The following is a 17,250-nucleotide window of genomic DNA, read 5'->3' as shown; positions in this document are numbered from 1 at the left end:
TATTGTAAAAAAAAAAAACATACTACAGAGCTTTAACAACGTTTACAAGGCTACCTTATCACTTTCACTCACTGCACATCTATAACATTTACAACCCATCCAGAAAGCTCAAATCACTTGCAATCGTTTCCTCAGCCAGCCTCCTCAGTATTTATAGCACTTACTTTCTCTCCCTTACTTCTAGGCAAAGGTCTACCTATATCAATTGCGATATTCTTAAAAGGCTCCCCCCTCCGATGGTATGTTATATAACGGAGCTCTGGGAATTACTTGATTGGGATTACCATCAACTTGACACTCGTGAGTTTTATCTACCCCTGAAAGTCCTTGATCATCATAAACTAATTTCAAAAGTAAATTGCGAAGCTTCCTAGGAATTAGTAATTGTTCAATAATCTCTTTGCTAACTGATTTGGGGCAAACATAATGACAAAAGATTTGCATAAAAACAGTATTGGTATAATTATCCAACTGATATTGAAAAATGCAAGTCAGTATCTCATATTCTCTCTGCAAATGGAGTAGCTCATCTGTATTCATAATGTTGGTGCCTAAACCATCTCAGTAACTATTACTTAAATCCAGTATATCGACTATGTCTACATCACTTTTCTTGACAGTTACATCGTAAGCTTCTCTAACACTCTCACCACCGATAGGGTCATTCTTTTCAGCCACAGACCTGCTAAGATTAAAATCAACGCTTCCATCAAACACGTTCGAATCCATGAAAAAACTATGACAGTAGTGTATATCTGTAACTAAATTGACCTACTTACTACCATTTTAAAAACTTAAACCTCACTTACAATAGAATTCACACTTTTTGATATAGTTCAATCATCACCGACTATAATGAAAACGCTGCCATTAGGCGTATGGTCTAAAACTGTTAGTTTTACATATTTTGACACTCCCTGACTTTGTAAGTTCATTTTCAAAGAACAAACAAACAATAAATTGTTTAAAAACGTACCTAACATAACTTTTTCTTTCATACTGAATATGGTCCTTGCTGGCACACCAACTATTCTAATGAGGGGGACAGCCGCTTTGGTGTCCCTAAGTAAGAAACTTCTCTCAAGCACACTCCTTCAAGAGAGGAAACTACACCTTCAAACAAGAAATTTCCATAAAAGGTCCTAGTTTCTTTTATAATTTCATTAACTAGAGACACGGGTTTATTGAAATTTCTCACCTTCTCCATAAAATTCCTTGCTAGATACCGTTTCTAATTACATCGAAAAAAAAAAATATCTCCATCCTACTACCTGCTCATTTGCTCTTGCAAAACATGGAAGTATGACCTGGTTTTCTACAAGCACAACAATAATCAAATTTCCCTGTATTACTATTGCTAAAACTGCTTATACCATGTTGAATCTTACAAGAGAAAGGATTATTTTGCTTCTTACTATCACTCAAACTCATATACCAACCTTTTCGCTTCTGTTGAAGATTTTTCATGGGTATTTCTTATAAATACCTTAAATATCTGGGGATGTGTTATCTCTCATGTTTTCTAGCAAAAACTAAATTCTTGAGATCATCAAAATTATAAAATCTAGCAGGGGTTAACTAACCTCATTATTATATTTCAAAATTCTTTCCGTATGCTATATATATGCTGCTCTCATCAATACTGAAACTTCTGAATTTCTTATGGTACATCTCGGGTACTAACCTGAATGCACTAAATACAGTTTCCTTAACAATATCATAGTACTTGATCTCATCGTCAGAGATACAACTATACCCAGAGAGTGCCGTACCACTATAAATACAAAATCCACCGGCTTTCTGGACAACCCACTCTGTTCTTTAACTTTTTGAAAGAGATGAAATATTCCGTTACATCTCCCTCAATTAACTTTGTCATTAATTTCAACACTGCTCCCCTCTCTAAATTATCAGAGTCATCGTTCAATGATGAATCACTACCTTGTCTGCTACCTGAAGCATTACTTCCTTGTCTGCTACCTGGTGGACAATTATGAATATTTTGCACTAAACGAGCGATTTCTAACTCATTCTTACGATGTCTATCATTTTCTTCCAGCTGTCTCTAATTTTCTTCTCTCTCAGCTGCTCTTTCCTCTCTCTCTTATGCATTTCCCTCCCTATCATTAAACCATACTCGCTTACAGCATAGACATCACGACCAAAAAGCCTTCCTGACCCTTTCAAATCTTTCGTTAATATCAATCATTCTGCTTTTTTCTATATTCTCCCGACTTCACTTGGCACCGTTGTCATAAATCGTGGCAAGGTAGCAAAACTGTTATAATCTGGAAATAGTAAGTTTTTTCTTTTTCAACATCTAATATAAAATATTCCAACAACCAATAAAATATGGGAAATAAGTATAAAAAGAACCTCACAGAAAACACTATGTTTATTCACAAACTTATTAATAAAGAGAATCAAAGTAGCCATTTCGGTTACTTTAAATGACAAATAGATTTATTCATAATATTATTAGAAAAGGTGAACAGTCAGTTAGGTAGAATGATACCTAAGGTATATTGAATAGTTTTCTTCAGCGATTGTAATGATAATGGTAAAGATGCTTCAAAAGCACCCACTTCGATCACGCCAGAGAGGTTTCTCGGACAAATTTCGAGCCATAACAACTGCGCAGCATGTGTTAACCATGATGAAATTTTTCATAAACAGTGATGTCCCTCAAGGCTTCGTTTCTCAAAAATTGTTGACTCAACTGATTAAAGCAATAACATCTTAGCCGAAAAAAGAAGGTTCCTTTACTACTGCACACACTCGTAATTGAGGCTCGGTTTATTGCTATAATGCGGACGAGAGTGGTATGATGACAAATTTGAACAAACATTACGGTAGTTGAATCTTGTCTTGCTGCAAAAACTTTGGGAATGAATATATATCTTTGTTTTAATGATATATTTGTTCAATAATATTGGATATACTAATGACATCGTCTTTTACTTAAACCATATGGCTCTGTCACTCACTGTCCGAAGGAAAAGTCAAGCCTTTTGGCTGATATGTTTGATAGTAAGCAAAGAAATGAGAAACTTGATCTTCCTTATTTTTGTTCTCTTGAGCCTAAACTTTTGAGATCAAAGCTCTCATGATGGACCTAATGCTTACAGAATTATAGACCAAAAGGTTATTTTTTCTTTGTTTATTTTATATAGACTGCAAATTTCTTAGCTCTAAAGTTATTTGTTATTTTTTTGTAGTTAGCAAGATGTTCTTTTAAGACTGGTTGGAGATTTGGTAACGTTAATCCATCATGTAAATGCGTTTGTTAAAGCTCAAGTTTTCGTATGATTAACATCCCTTTTTAGTAGTGCCTTTGACTGTATTAATAATTAGGCCCCTGTTTTCATAATCAAACATATGTGAGTGAAGGAGTCATTTCTTACCAGCGCTAATAAAATGAGAGTTCTCGAACAGAATTTCCCTTCTTGAGGACATAGATAGCTAATGACTCATCTAAGTAATTCTTTATATAGTAGGTGCTTCTTTGACCAAGTGTCTTCATTATCAGTTAGAGCGCCACCAGTTTTAATACATTTTATGGGAAATTTTCCTAACTTAGGTGACCATTTTCCAAATGCAATGGTCTCTTCTGAATGATCTCCCAAACCCCACCATGAGGCATCTATTTTGGCGATCATGGTAAGGGAAGTAAGGACCATTTTGACCAATATATGAAAGGAATTTGATATTGTCCATGGCCTGAGAATTCTTTTACAATAACCATATATCTAAGCCTAATAGTTTTAAAACCGTATCTCCACACCCAATTGAAATCTTCCGATATTTTTTTTAACACTGGTCAACTACCAAGAAAAACTGAAGCAGATATAAATTTTTCCCTCGTTAACTCCTGAAGAGATGTATATACCCTTGCTTAGAATTATTTGCTGCGATGCTTCTGTTATGGTTAATCAAGTTTCCCCCATATTCCATGGATTAGCAACTTAATATCTTTCCTTAAATTATTCTTGATTTTGCAAAGATGATTAGGATGCCTTGATTTTGAAGTGCTTGCTGAACTTGATTTTTTTATTTGAGGCATAAATCTTTTATGTCCGTCCAAATAAGCCAGTAACCTAAATAACCTATGATCTGAACACTCTGACACCATAAAAGTTTGACCACTTACTTCACTTGCTATGTAAACTCTTTTATGATAGTAAGACTTATGGGCATTCCAGTCAGCGTCTTTTATATCAGTGGTACAAGTCTGAGCCCTTCTGAGTAGTAATTGGTAAACACAGAATATGATTGTCATTTTGAATGGATCATATGACGTGTGGATCTGGTGAGCCTTTTTCTAATGGAATCTTAGAAATGTACACCTTTCTATGAGTCTTTTTTCTAGCAACATGCTTCCAAAGGAGTCGAGTTCCAGGGTCCTGTGCTGATGCAAATTTGGGCGTGAAGTTTTTGATATCCTTAACCAACAGAGATACCTTGGCGTTTTGCTCTGTGCCTTTGGAGAAAAGGTTCTACTTACCACAAAACACATGGGGACATCAGCAAACTGAAGTCCATTACTGACATTATCCCCTGGATCTATGTGCTTCACAAGCTCTTTTTCTTCCCTCGTACATTGTCCAACGCCTTACCTATCTGTATGGCCTAAGTTAAACTAGCTCTGAGATATGGCATCATAATGGGAAGAGTAGTGTTGCTGCCCTTGTCACTCCAAAGGAAAATTTTGTGTATTTGATGTCAAGTGTAGGAATGAGAAACTGAGGCATGACTCTTCGTTTAGTGCTTATGACTTTACTGTTAGGGCTTATCAGTCTTTGTTTTTATAGAAATATTCGAAAATCTTTCTTTGACTTCTCCAGAACTGGCTATTGGCTCCACTTTGACTTTGTGTCTGCTCTCTTTTTCCACATTAAACTTTTTCAGCACACGATAACTCAACTTGAACTTTAATCTTATGTAGTTATGCAAAGCCTTGTAGTTTGGTATGGAAAGTAGCTTTGTACTGCTGCAGTTTGTTACGATCCTAACATTGAAATGAATATTTCCAACAACAAACCTTGAAAAAGGAGAAATAAATATAAAAACGAACTCATGAAAAAATACAACATATATATTCACAAACTTATATATAAAGAAAATCAATGTTACTAATTCGTTTACTTCAAATGACAAATCAAATCAATTAAAACATCAATAGGAAAGGGGAACAGTCAGAAGGGTAGAAATACTTAAGGAATGGTTTTCTGCAGCTGCTGAGATGATACAAGTATGGAGACTGCAGGCTTCAGAACGTTGCAGAAGGGTGGCGGAAGTTCAGAGAAACTGGCATGACGACCAAATTCAAAGACGTCACAGAAAGGGTGGTATCAAGATGGGACATCAGAAGTCTTCTCCACAAATTCGATGATAGAGTTGAACTAAGGCAGGCTGCAGGCAGTGTGGGCTACATCTCGTCACAAGCAGGGAGGGCTAGTTGCTTAGATTTTTCTCTTCTTAGTGATAACACGATGTACAGATAGGTGTTTATTTTCTGAAGGGAAGGTTAGAATCTAGCTCTATCATACTTCGTGTTTCTTTTCTTCATATATCATTAGGACTGATATAGTCCCTCTCCTATTTACCCTGGACAGTTTCTTCTTGAAGTTTATATACCAAAGGAAGGCGTTTATTCACAATTCTGTGTCTCTATTTCCTTCCTCAAAAACGCCCACTTTAATCACGCCATGGAGGCTTCTAGAAGAAATTAATGATGCAATCTGGTCCAGATGTTAAGTTGTAAAAAAAGGGCAGCACGTGTCCACCCATGGGGACATATTTCCTAAACACGGATATTCCTCATGCTCTGTTTCTCAAAATATGCTTACTCCACTGATTAAGACGATGACATCTTGGTCAAAACAGGACAGTTCCCTTATCTCGGCAGATGCTCTCTTCGAGGCTCGGTTTACTTTCAAAATGCTGACAACAGTGAAGTGATGACAGGTTTGACCAAACCATACGGTAGTTGAAACTCGTCTAGCTGCACACACATTGGGGATAGATATTTTTTTTATAGCATATCCTTTTAAAAGTATTGTATCTACCCATGACACGTTCCCCAAAAAGAAAAAAAATCTACTGAATTAACTTTTCTTAGAATGTCCTTTATGCAAAAACGTATTCATCCCTGAACTGAGGAACATCTGCATGAAGCTTCAACTTAACATCAGCCAAACATTCTTCTTCCAAATGCCATTCACTCAACAAAAGACTTCAGGAAAAAAAAACTTTATTTTTTCATGAAAAAATAAAATTTCTTATCCACAAAAGTCTCTGGAAAGACTTTCAGCTATCATATTATTCTTTCCTTTTGCAAGAATTATTTTCAGATAGTAATCTTATAGCTCTAATCTCCAACGCAATTTCTTCTCAATAGTTGAATAATTTGTTGAGCTATATTCAGTTTCTTTGAATACTATGCAACTGGGTGCTTTGTCCCACCCACTCCATGTAACAAGACTGCTCCTATACCAATGTTACTAGCATCAATCGCTAAATTAAATCCCTTGCTATAATCAGGTAATATTATTAATGGCCCGTGAAGCATTACAGCCTTTAATTTTTTGAAAGCTTGTACACATTCCTCATCAAATAAAAAACTTCGTCCCTTCTTGAAAAGATTAGGTATGGGAGCTCTTATTTCTGAAAAAAAAAATGGGTACAAATCTACTGATATATGAAACCATCCTGAGAAATCTCATGGCCTACGTTTTAGTTGCTGTGATTGGGAAACTGATGATGGCTCCTGTGTTCCCCCTTTTTAGGGAAAATGTTATGGAGACCCACTTTATGCCCATGATAAGTGATAAAGGTTTTCCCTTATTCCAATTTCTTTAAATTTTATACAAGGTTTGCTTTTTCCATGTCTGTCAGGACTTTAGCTAATATTCGTAAATGTTCTTCCCAAGTTTCTGAAAATATAATAAGATCATCTAAATACACAACGCAGTTATCAATATCATTTAAAACTTTATTAGTTAATTTTTGGAAAGTTCTGTCTGCCTTTCTTAACCCAAATTGCATTACTTTACGTTCATAACTACCGAACGGTGTTATAGAAGCGGATATTTTCTCAATTCCTTTGCCTAGAGTTACTTGTCAATAACCTTTGGCCAAATCATCCATGGAGATGAATATAACATTTCCAATCCCATCTAAGCAATCATTGATCCTGGGAATTGGAAAATTACTTCGCATAGTAACACTGTTTACTTTTCTGAAACCAATGCACAATCTATCTGATCCATGTTCCTTTTTTACCAGAACTAAAGGAGAACACCATTCACTCTCGCTCGGATCTATCAAATCATTATATAAAATATACTTTATTTCCTTTCCAATATAATTATCTTTTCTGCAATCAAACGATACAGACTTTGTCTAATGGGTTTAGTGTCCTATAATTCAATATCATGTTCTAAAAGATTTGTTAACCCTAATTTATCAATAAAAATTTCTGGAGATTTTAGAAAAACGTATAATTCCCTCCGATTTTTTTCTATTCTAGAGTTAGATTACTTGAAATTATTAAGCACATCAGAGTTTATCACAAAACTAATTTCTCGCTGCGACTCAGTTATTACTGGTAGTGGGCGTTCGTTGTATTTCCTTTGCAAGTTTATGTGCAGCCACATAGCTCTACGTCCACCCATATCAGTTAAGTAATTCAAATGATTCCCTTTTTTTTAAGATAGGAAAAGAAACTTCAAGTTTATAAAACAATGACGGACTTTCTTCCTAAATTAATACTAAGACTTCTTCTCCTACACGGAAATTTCTCTCCTTTGCCTTAAGTTCGTACCTTCTTTTAGTGTCCCCTTGGCTGTTGCTCTCATTTTCAATTGCTAATTTCCAAGCTTTAATTAAATTTTTCTTGTAATTCTCTAAATTCTGAATGTTAGTGCCTAAACCATTGTAGGAACTATTACTTGAATCCACTACATCGACTATGTCTACGTCACTACTTTCGACAGCTACATCATCAACTTGTCAAACACCGTCAACACCAATGGGGTAGGTTATCTCAGCCCCACGCTTGCTAAGATCAACCTCACCACCTCCATTAAATTTGAATACTCTACCAAACTATAATCGTAGTCTATATCTGTATCTAAACCTAACCTACTTTTTACCATTTCCCACACTCGAACCTGACTAAAAAAATTGATTAAACCATTTGGATGTAGTTATATCATTACCGATAATAATGGCAATGCCTTCAATAGGCAAATAGTCTCAAATTAATAGTTTTCAATCTATTGACACTCCTGGACTTTTCAAGTTTCATCTTCAACAAAGGACAAACAACGCAAGTATTCGGAAACCAACCTAACATAACTCTTTTTCACATTGATTTTTGCCCTTGGTGACATACTCTCTTTCCTAAAAAGAGAAACGGCTACTCTGGTGTCCCAAAGCTAAACAGCTTCTCTTGAATCACCTCCTTCAAGCGAAGAAACTACAGCTTTAGACAAAAAATCTCCGTAAAATGTCCTAGTTTCTTTCTTAATGTCATTTCTGCTTGACGAAAGATTAAGTTGAGACCCTGGTTTCTTGACGTTGTTCTCATTTACTATACAGTTCCTTGCTATATGCCCATTCTTATTACATTGATAATAAATTATCTCTAAACTACTACCTTCCCATTAACTCTTACAAAACTTTGGAGCAAGACCTGGTTTTCCACATGTAAAACAATAATAATGTTAATCATATTTATCTGTATTACTCTTGCTAAAACTATTGTTACTTTGTTGCATCTTCTTAACGAAGGATTATTTTTCTTCTTAATATCACTTAAACTGTGAGTAGGACTGTACTCATATGCCAACCATGTTGCATCTGTAAAAGACTTTTAGCGCCTAACTTCTATATATCACTTTCCGTCTGGAGATATGTTATCTTTGAAGTTTTCTAACAAAATTAAGTTCTTGAGATAATGAAAAGTATCTACTTCAGCAAAAGTTAAAAACTCACAAAATGACCTTTCTAACTACTTCCCGTATTCCACACAAGTGTTACACTCATCCCTTTTCAAACTTCTGAATTTCTTACTGTACACCTCTGATACTAACAGTTTTTTTTATTAGTATCAAAGTCCTCACTTTCATCCTCAGACATACAACTATACACAAAAAAGTGCCCTACCACTAAAACTGATAGTAAATAAAAAGTATACTTTTTGGGGGGAGAACCTACTCTGTTCATTAACTTTTCAAAAGACATGAAATATTTCGTCATCAAATTTTGGAATTAATGTCAACACTGCACCCATATATTATGAAGATTTTGCCTCAAACCAGCGATTTCGAACTCATGCTAATGCTGTTTCTCATTTTTTTCTCGCTGTCTTTCATTTTTTTTTCTTTCAGCTGCTCTTTCGTGTGTCTCATACATTTCCTGTTCTCGCCTAAAAACATACTCTAAGAGAGCATCGCCATCTAGACCCCGAAGTTCACCTGAAGTTATCAACCCGTTTGTAATCTTACTTATTCTGCTTCTTTCTATAATCTCCGATTCAATTGGTTACGTTGTCGAAAATCGTGCTAGGTTGCCAACTATTACGATCTTACCATCGACACAGGCTCTTAGAAAAGTTAAAATAAAGGTTTCTAACAACCACTATTGAAATATGTGAAATGAATATAAAAAGAAAAGCAAAGGGGAACAGTCAGAAAGGTAGAAGGGTTTTCTACATCTGCTGAGACGATATGGGTAATGAAACTTCCACCTTAAGAACATTGCAGAAGGGCGGCAGAAGTTCTGATGAAACTGGCACGATGACCGGACTCAAAGAGGTCACAGAAAGGGTGGCATCAAGATGGAACATCAGAAGTCTTCTAAAAAAATTCGATGTTAGTATTGAACTAAGGCAGGCTGTAGGCAGTGTGGGCTTCTTTTCGTCACAAGCTGGGAGGGCTGGCTGCTTCAATTTGTCTCTTCTCATCTATAGCATGATTTAGATATAGTTGTTTGTTTTCTGAAGGGAAGGTTAGAATCTGGCTCTATCAGATTTCTGGTATACTCTGCTTCTTATATCATTATGACTGGGTTCTCATCTCCTTCGGACATGGTTCCTCTCTTGTCTTATGTCCTGTAATATCTCCCATGGAAAATTACCGTTGGCAGTGGTCATTTCCATAGACGGTCTTTTTTTTAACAATTTGAGTGTCTATAGACATCCTCAAAAACGCCCACTTTAATTACGCCATAGAAGCTTCTAGAAGAAATTACTGATGCAATCTTGACCACATGTTATGTTGTAACAAAGGGGCAGCACGCGTTCAGCCATGAAGACATATTTCATAAACACGGATAGCCCTCTGGCTCGGTTTCTCAATACGCTGACTCCACTGATTAAGATGCTGACATCTCGGTCAAAACAGGACTATCCCCTTATCGTGTCATGTTCTCTCGTCGAGGCTTGGTTTACTTACAAAATGTTGACGATAATGAAGTGATGACAGGTGCTCACACTTTGGGATAGATATTTTTGTCTCTAATAACATATCCACTAAAAATTATGTATACTACCTATGACACAGTGATAATCTGGAGTCCCCTTATATCCCTGTCTTTCATTGGAAGCTAAAGCCAGGCATTGAATTTCACAGTAATAAGATGATCTGTTTTAAGGAACCAGAGTCGACCAATTAATGATTACCTACCTGAGTTTCCTAATATAGATCTGTGAAACAATAATATTCTTTAGTATATACTCCTAAAGAGGTGCTACCTCCTTGGACCAAAACGGATCACGTTTTAAAAGAATCCCTCGCATTAACTCAGATAAATATTTCACCATTTAGGTATAAAAGGGAATTTACTGGCATAGCTCTGTCAACATAATTAATAGGCGTATCCCTTCTCGTGTGCTAAGGTACCGAGTGAAGGACAAACCGTGGTTCAATGATGATTGTAGACGTGCTTATTTGGAGAAACAGGAGGCCTATCATCTTTGGAAGGGTAACAGATCAGATTTGACCTGGAACAACTAAACTCAGCTTCGAGCTTTTGCTCAGAGAGTTTATGCCTCAACTGAAAAGGAGTACAATTTAACCATGAAAGAAACACTTTCTGGTACAAGTCAGGAACATAAATGGTGGTCTACCCTTAAATCTGCACTCTTTGGTGTAGATGCAACAGTTCCTCCTTTACTTAAACCAGATGGCTCAGTCACTCACTGTCAAAAGGAAAAGGCAACCCTTTTGGCTGATGTTTTTGACAGTAAACAGAGTAATGAAATACTTGAACTTCCTCATTCCTATTTTCCTGAGGCTAAACTAATTAGTTTAGCTTTTCGATCTCGTGAGATTAAAGCTCTGTTGATGGACCTTGATGCTTATGGAGGTGTAGACCCAAATGGTATTTTTCCTTTGTTTTTTATAAAGACAGCAGATTTCTTAGCTCCAAAGTTATCTGTTATTTTGCGCAAGTTAGCAAGAAGAGGAGCTTTTACACTAGTTGGAGAATTGGTAATGTTACTCCTTTATGTAAATGTGTTTGTGGTAGCTCAAGTCCCACTGATTACCGCCCAATTTCCATAACTCCCATATTATCTAAAGTTTTTGAACGTCTCCTGGCAAAACATCCTAATAGGTTTGCCGAAGGTAATCATCTACTCCCTAGTTTGCAATTTGGTTTTTGGAAAGGCCTTGGAGCATGTGATGCCCTTCTTACAATCTCCAATGCTGTATAGAAATCCCTTGATTGTGGTCGGGAAGTTCGTATGATTGGCCTTGATTTTAGTGCTGCCTTTGACCGTGTTAATCATGAGGCCCTTGTTTTCAAACTGAAACAGTTGGGAGTGGGTGGGTCGTTTCTTAGCATTATTATTGATTTTTTAAGTAGTAGATCTCAAAGACTTGTTGTTGATGGGCACCACAGTGATTATAGGAATGTGATATCTGGTGTTCCACAGGGTAGTGTTCTTGGCCCATTACTTTTCATACTATATACACATGACATGTGGTTTGGCCTAGAAAACAAGCTTGTTGCATATGCAGATGATGCTACTCTCTTTGCATCAATTCCATCCCCTGAATGTAGATCTAGGGTTGGTGAATCCCTTAATAGAGATTTAGCTAGAATTAGTGCATGGTGCAAATTATGGGGTATGAAGTTGAATCCTAACAAAACTCAAAGTATGATTGTAAGTAGGTCAAAGACGGTGGCTCCTCAACATCCGGATCTCAGTATTGATAATGTTTCTTTAAATATGTAGGACTCTTTCAAAATTTTAGGTGTGATTCTCGACAGTAAATTTACTTTTGAGAAACATGTAAGGTCTGTGTCTTCTTCAATTGCACAAAAAATAGGTTTATTGAGAAAGTCTTTCAAGATTTTCGGTGATCAATCTATTCTGAAGAAGTGTTTTAATTCTTTCATTCTACCTGGTTTTGAGTATTGTTCTCCTGTCTGGTCTTCAGCTGCTGATTCTCATCTTAATTTGTTGGACAGAAACTTAAGGTCTATTAAATTTCTTATTCCTGATCTAGATATTAATCTCTGGCACCGTCGTTCAATTAGTTCATTATGCATGTTGCATAAGATTTTTCATAACTCTGACCATCCTTTACATGCAGATCTCCCTGGAAAATTCTATCCTGTTCGTAATACTAGGCAGGCAGTTAATTCTAATAGCCAGGCCTTCTCCATCACGAGGCTCAATACTACGCAGTACTCTAGAAGTTTTATTCCAGCTGTTACCAAGTTGTAGAATGATCTTCCTAATTGGATGGTTGAATCAGTAGAACTTCAAAAGTTCAAAGTTGGAGCAAATGCTTTTTTGTTGACCAAGTGGACATGAGTCTTTTTATAGTTTATTTATGACATATTTGTTTTTGATGTTGTTAATAGTTTATATATGACATGTCTGTTTTGACGTTGTTACTTCTTTTACAGTGGTTTATTGTTAATTTATTCTCTTCATTTATTTATTTCCTTATTTCCTTTCCTCACTGGGCTATTTTTCCCTGTTGGAGCCCCTGGGCTTATAGCATCTTGCTTTTCCAACTAGGGTTGTAGCTTGGATAGTAATAATAATAATAATAATAATAATGATAATAATAATAATAATAATAATAATAATAATTACAACCACAGACACCTGCCTCTAATATGTTATTAAGAATGGACTTTTTGGGCATTAGGAAAACCTCCTTCGCGGTTTACTGTGGACATGCCTTGATGGATGGATCTTTGAATCTACATCTCGAGTCTGGAAATGTCCAAAGGTTCTCAAATTCGATTGCATAGAAAAAAATACTATATGGTTAGGTCAATAAATATTGGACTCTGGCCAAAAGGCACATCCATCATAGTTTTATCAAGGGTTTCTTAATAAATCCTCTTTTCTACATACATAGAAGAAGCCCTATCTACTGCTTTGCCAAACCAAAATGTACTACAACTTAAATAATTGGATAGGGAAGAAGAACTCCCACTGGACGCTTCCTAGGAAGCTGGGCACATGAAGGCTCAGCCACAGTAACCTCAGACTTGAAGTAAGAGCCTTTTGAGCCTCTCGGCTAAGCTTGCAATGTGAATGAAAAAAAAATAATGAAGCTTTCCTAGGAAGCTGATAATCGAAAGGAGGAACCACCACCAAAAAGGAAGCAGATGGAAGGCCAACACAACAAGGAAGGACCTCTATTATAACAACAATTAGCTACACATCTACGGGAGTCGAAATGGCACGAAATCCAATCACGCACAATAAATCTGCCTAGATCCTTTGGATCTAACGTAGGCATCATCGTGGTTATCAGTATATACCCTGAGGTTTACATCTCCGTGAAGACTGAAGCCTCATTTGAAGAACCTTGCAATAAGGATTCCTTCTCCAAGTATTCTAGCGTATACACAGATGCAAAGTCTAAAATGTGGAAAGGGCTTGGTACACTATAACCCAAACTCCACAATTCATAACAGCTGATATTGGTATATCGAGGAAATAGCATCATTGCTTGCTAAATACTCAGCAAGTCCAGCGGTCTTTGCAAATCTGTTCACCAACCTTGAAGGAAGGAAAATGCCTTAGCCCTTAGGTCTTCTACCCAATGATCAGTATTCAAGTAAAAATTCATTCGAAAAAATAAGAATATTTTTTATAGCATCACAAGCTTTACCTCCATTCACAAAACAATAACTATGCAATCAGCTGCACTCTTGGCTCCACTTCATGTTAGCCATAATGACACATCTAACATAGATGTAGCTTTATTTAATCTTATGGATATGTAAAGGAAATTATTTAAATGTAAACTCACATTTTAAAACTCAACCTCGAATGAGATCATTTATCAGTCACTCCCACGCTAATCCCAATTCACCATGGTCATAAAAGCAGTCCAAATCGATATATGATATTCAATTTCTGAGATACAAGTTACGATACTGTCCCAGTCGCTATTATATCATAGCTGATTTCAAAGTTCACAAAGCCTTTAGATAATGAAATCAAACACCAAAGTGACCTTACTATGTCTTAAAATAAAAAAAATAAAATAATTATTCATATATGATTTCATCAGACCTCCTTTCTCTCCCCCCATACCCATATCAGAGGAATATACGCGGATAATAAACTGGGGGTGCATGGTAATTACAGATCTCAAAGATCATTATCTTAATTTTTAGATACAATCATATATGTCACAATACTATAATATTTATTGGTTATCCCTTATCTAATAACTATATAGTTCTATTAGGTTATAACTCCATTATTATGATATAAGAATTCTGCATCTAGCCTTCCACCACCATGGTTAGAAAGTGCTAGCAACAATTGAAGACAACTCTGTTCAGGACTCTATCTAGCATTTGTGCTAGTTTTTACGCACAATTAAACTACTAGAGAAATCAACCCTAGCCATAGTCATAATTGATGAAAATTAATCTTTCTTTTTACAACTTTAACCTAACCGTATATAAAATGGATAGTTGTCTATTCCATTTTTCTAATTCAATTAAAATGACAATGAAAGGCGCAGGATATTTTTTGCCGAGCAAGCATAAAATTATAATGAATCTATATTTATTAAACATTTAGGTGAAGGTTAACAAAATTTACCATGAGGAAGATAAGACTTAAGTTATTGAAATGTTTGAAATAGTTATTAAAAATTCTAACACTCATAATCGTTAGCTCACACAGAAATTTGATCAAGTGATGGACACCTTTTAATACAACCTAGTCTCCCACCACCAAAAGATCCAGCACCACCCAGGAAAGTTAAACATCAAACTGCAGATTTAAATGTAGCTTTATTCTGTGATCGAAGAAATGCTAATTTATAATGCAGTGGGATGTTTAGGACTGGAGTATGTCAATGAGACACAGGTTGTTCGGAAAAGAGTATGTGAGATGGGTCATCTTGTTGGAGAGCTGGATACAGATTCAGCGACTCGCCCTTCATCACCAGGTGATGCATGAGTCGGTAATAGTTTCCTCCCTTCTTAGAGAGAGCATATACTTACATATAATCTTACATCTCCCTCCCAAGATTTTTATCAAAGTTGTAGCTCATACATGAAAGGCCTGTTACTTGAATGAAGATTTCACATAAAAATATGGATTTTTCCATAATTCAAATAGCGATAGGCTTAGAGCTACGACCAAAATACATATTGTGTGATATGGAAAGCAAAAATGACCAAATGGCTCCAAGTCCCAATCTTAGCTTGGTCCTAAGAATCTCTCTGTTTCTAAATACTAGGGAAAATTGAATATCGGTAATAGGAATGTTAGAAACATGAATCAGATTGGGAAATTAGAGCAAGGGGAAAATTTATTTATGAAGTATAATTTAAATATCTTGGCCCTAAGTGAAATATATTGTGAGGGAATTGATAAAGCAATCTTAGACCAATACATATATATATATATATATATATATATATATATATATATATATATATATATATATATATATATATATATATATATATATATATATATATATATATATACATATATATATATATATATACATATATATATATATATATATATATATATATATATATATATATATATATATATATATATATATATATATATATATATATATATATATATATAATATATATATATATATATATATATATATATATATATATATATATATATATATATATATATATATATATATATATATATATATATATATATATATATATATATATATATATATATTCAGGAAGATATGACGGATTTGGATAATAAGGTATTGTAATGATGATGACACCATGAGCAGAAAAATCATTAACTGAATGAAGAGCTGTAAATGGCAGACTGTTACTTGTAATGTTTATATCAAAGAACTGAAAAATTAGCATTTTATTTGGCTATGCGTCAACAAATGGTGCCCCTGAAGTAATGAATGGTGAATGCCATGAAGAACTGCAGAGTGTAATAGATGAGATACTAGAGAGAGAGATATGAAAATTTGTATAAGTAACTCAAATACTCAAGTTACAATGATTAATCAAGACTCAGAGAATGTTATGGGTGTTGAGGGACTGGGCAAAGTTGCAAATGAAAAAAAAAAACAATTAATAAGTTTTTGTTCATCAAACAATCTTGTTATTGGAGATACTCTTTTCCAGAACAAGCGCATCCAAAAATACACTTGGACTTCTACAATAATCAAATAGATCACATAGCAATTTATATAGAGAGAATGATTTTATCGAGTATAAATATAGGTAGTGATCACCACTTCCTCATAGCCACACTGAAATTAAAACTTAAAGCACCAAACTGATATGTATATTGAATACATAGGTTTGATACAACTAAACTCCTAGAAGATGAGCACAGAGAAACCTTAAGCAGTTCAATGTAGGAATCATTTTGCAGTCTTATAGATCTCTAAGAGAAGACGAGCAGGTGATTAGCGATGGATGATATGATGTTAAGAACATATATCAGTCAGTTTCTAGTGAAGTTATGGGACATGTAGTTGAAAGGAGAAAATCATGTATATCAAATGATACTTGAGGTACTATAGAAAAGGAGGAGAAAACATAAATTGATAGTTGAAAGTTTTCAGGTAAGTAATGCAAAATTACGAGATAGAGCATGCTATGTATTCCAGTATTGATAGTGAAGTCAAAAGAAAAGCCAGAAATGACTGTAGAGAATATTTAGACATTAAAGCAATTAGTATTAATGGTGAAAGAATTGCTCATAAAATTATTAATGAAATCTCCACAGTG

This window comes from Palaemon carinicauda, unplaced genomic scaffold (assembly GCF_036898095.1).
Source record: "Palaemon carinicauda isolate YSFRI2023 unplaced genomic scaffold, ASM3689809v2 scaffold349, whole genome shotgun sequence".
NCBI classification, from domain to species: Eukaryota; Metazoa; Arthropoda; class Malacostraca; order Decapoda; family Palaemonidae; genus Palaemon; species Palaemon carinicauda.
This window is presented reverse-complemented; position numbering follows the sequence as displayed.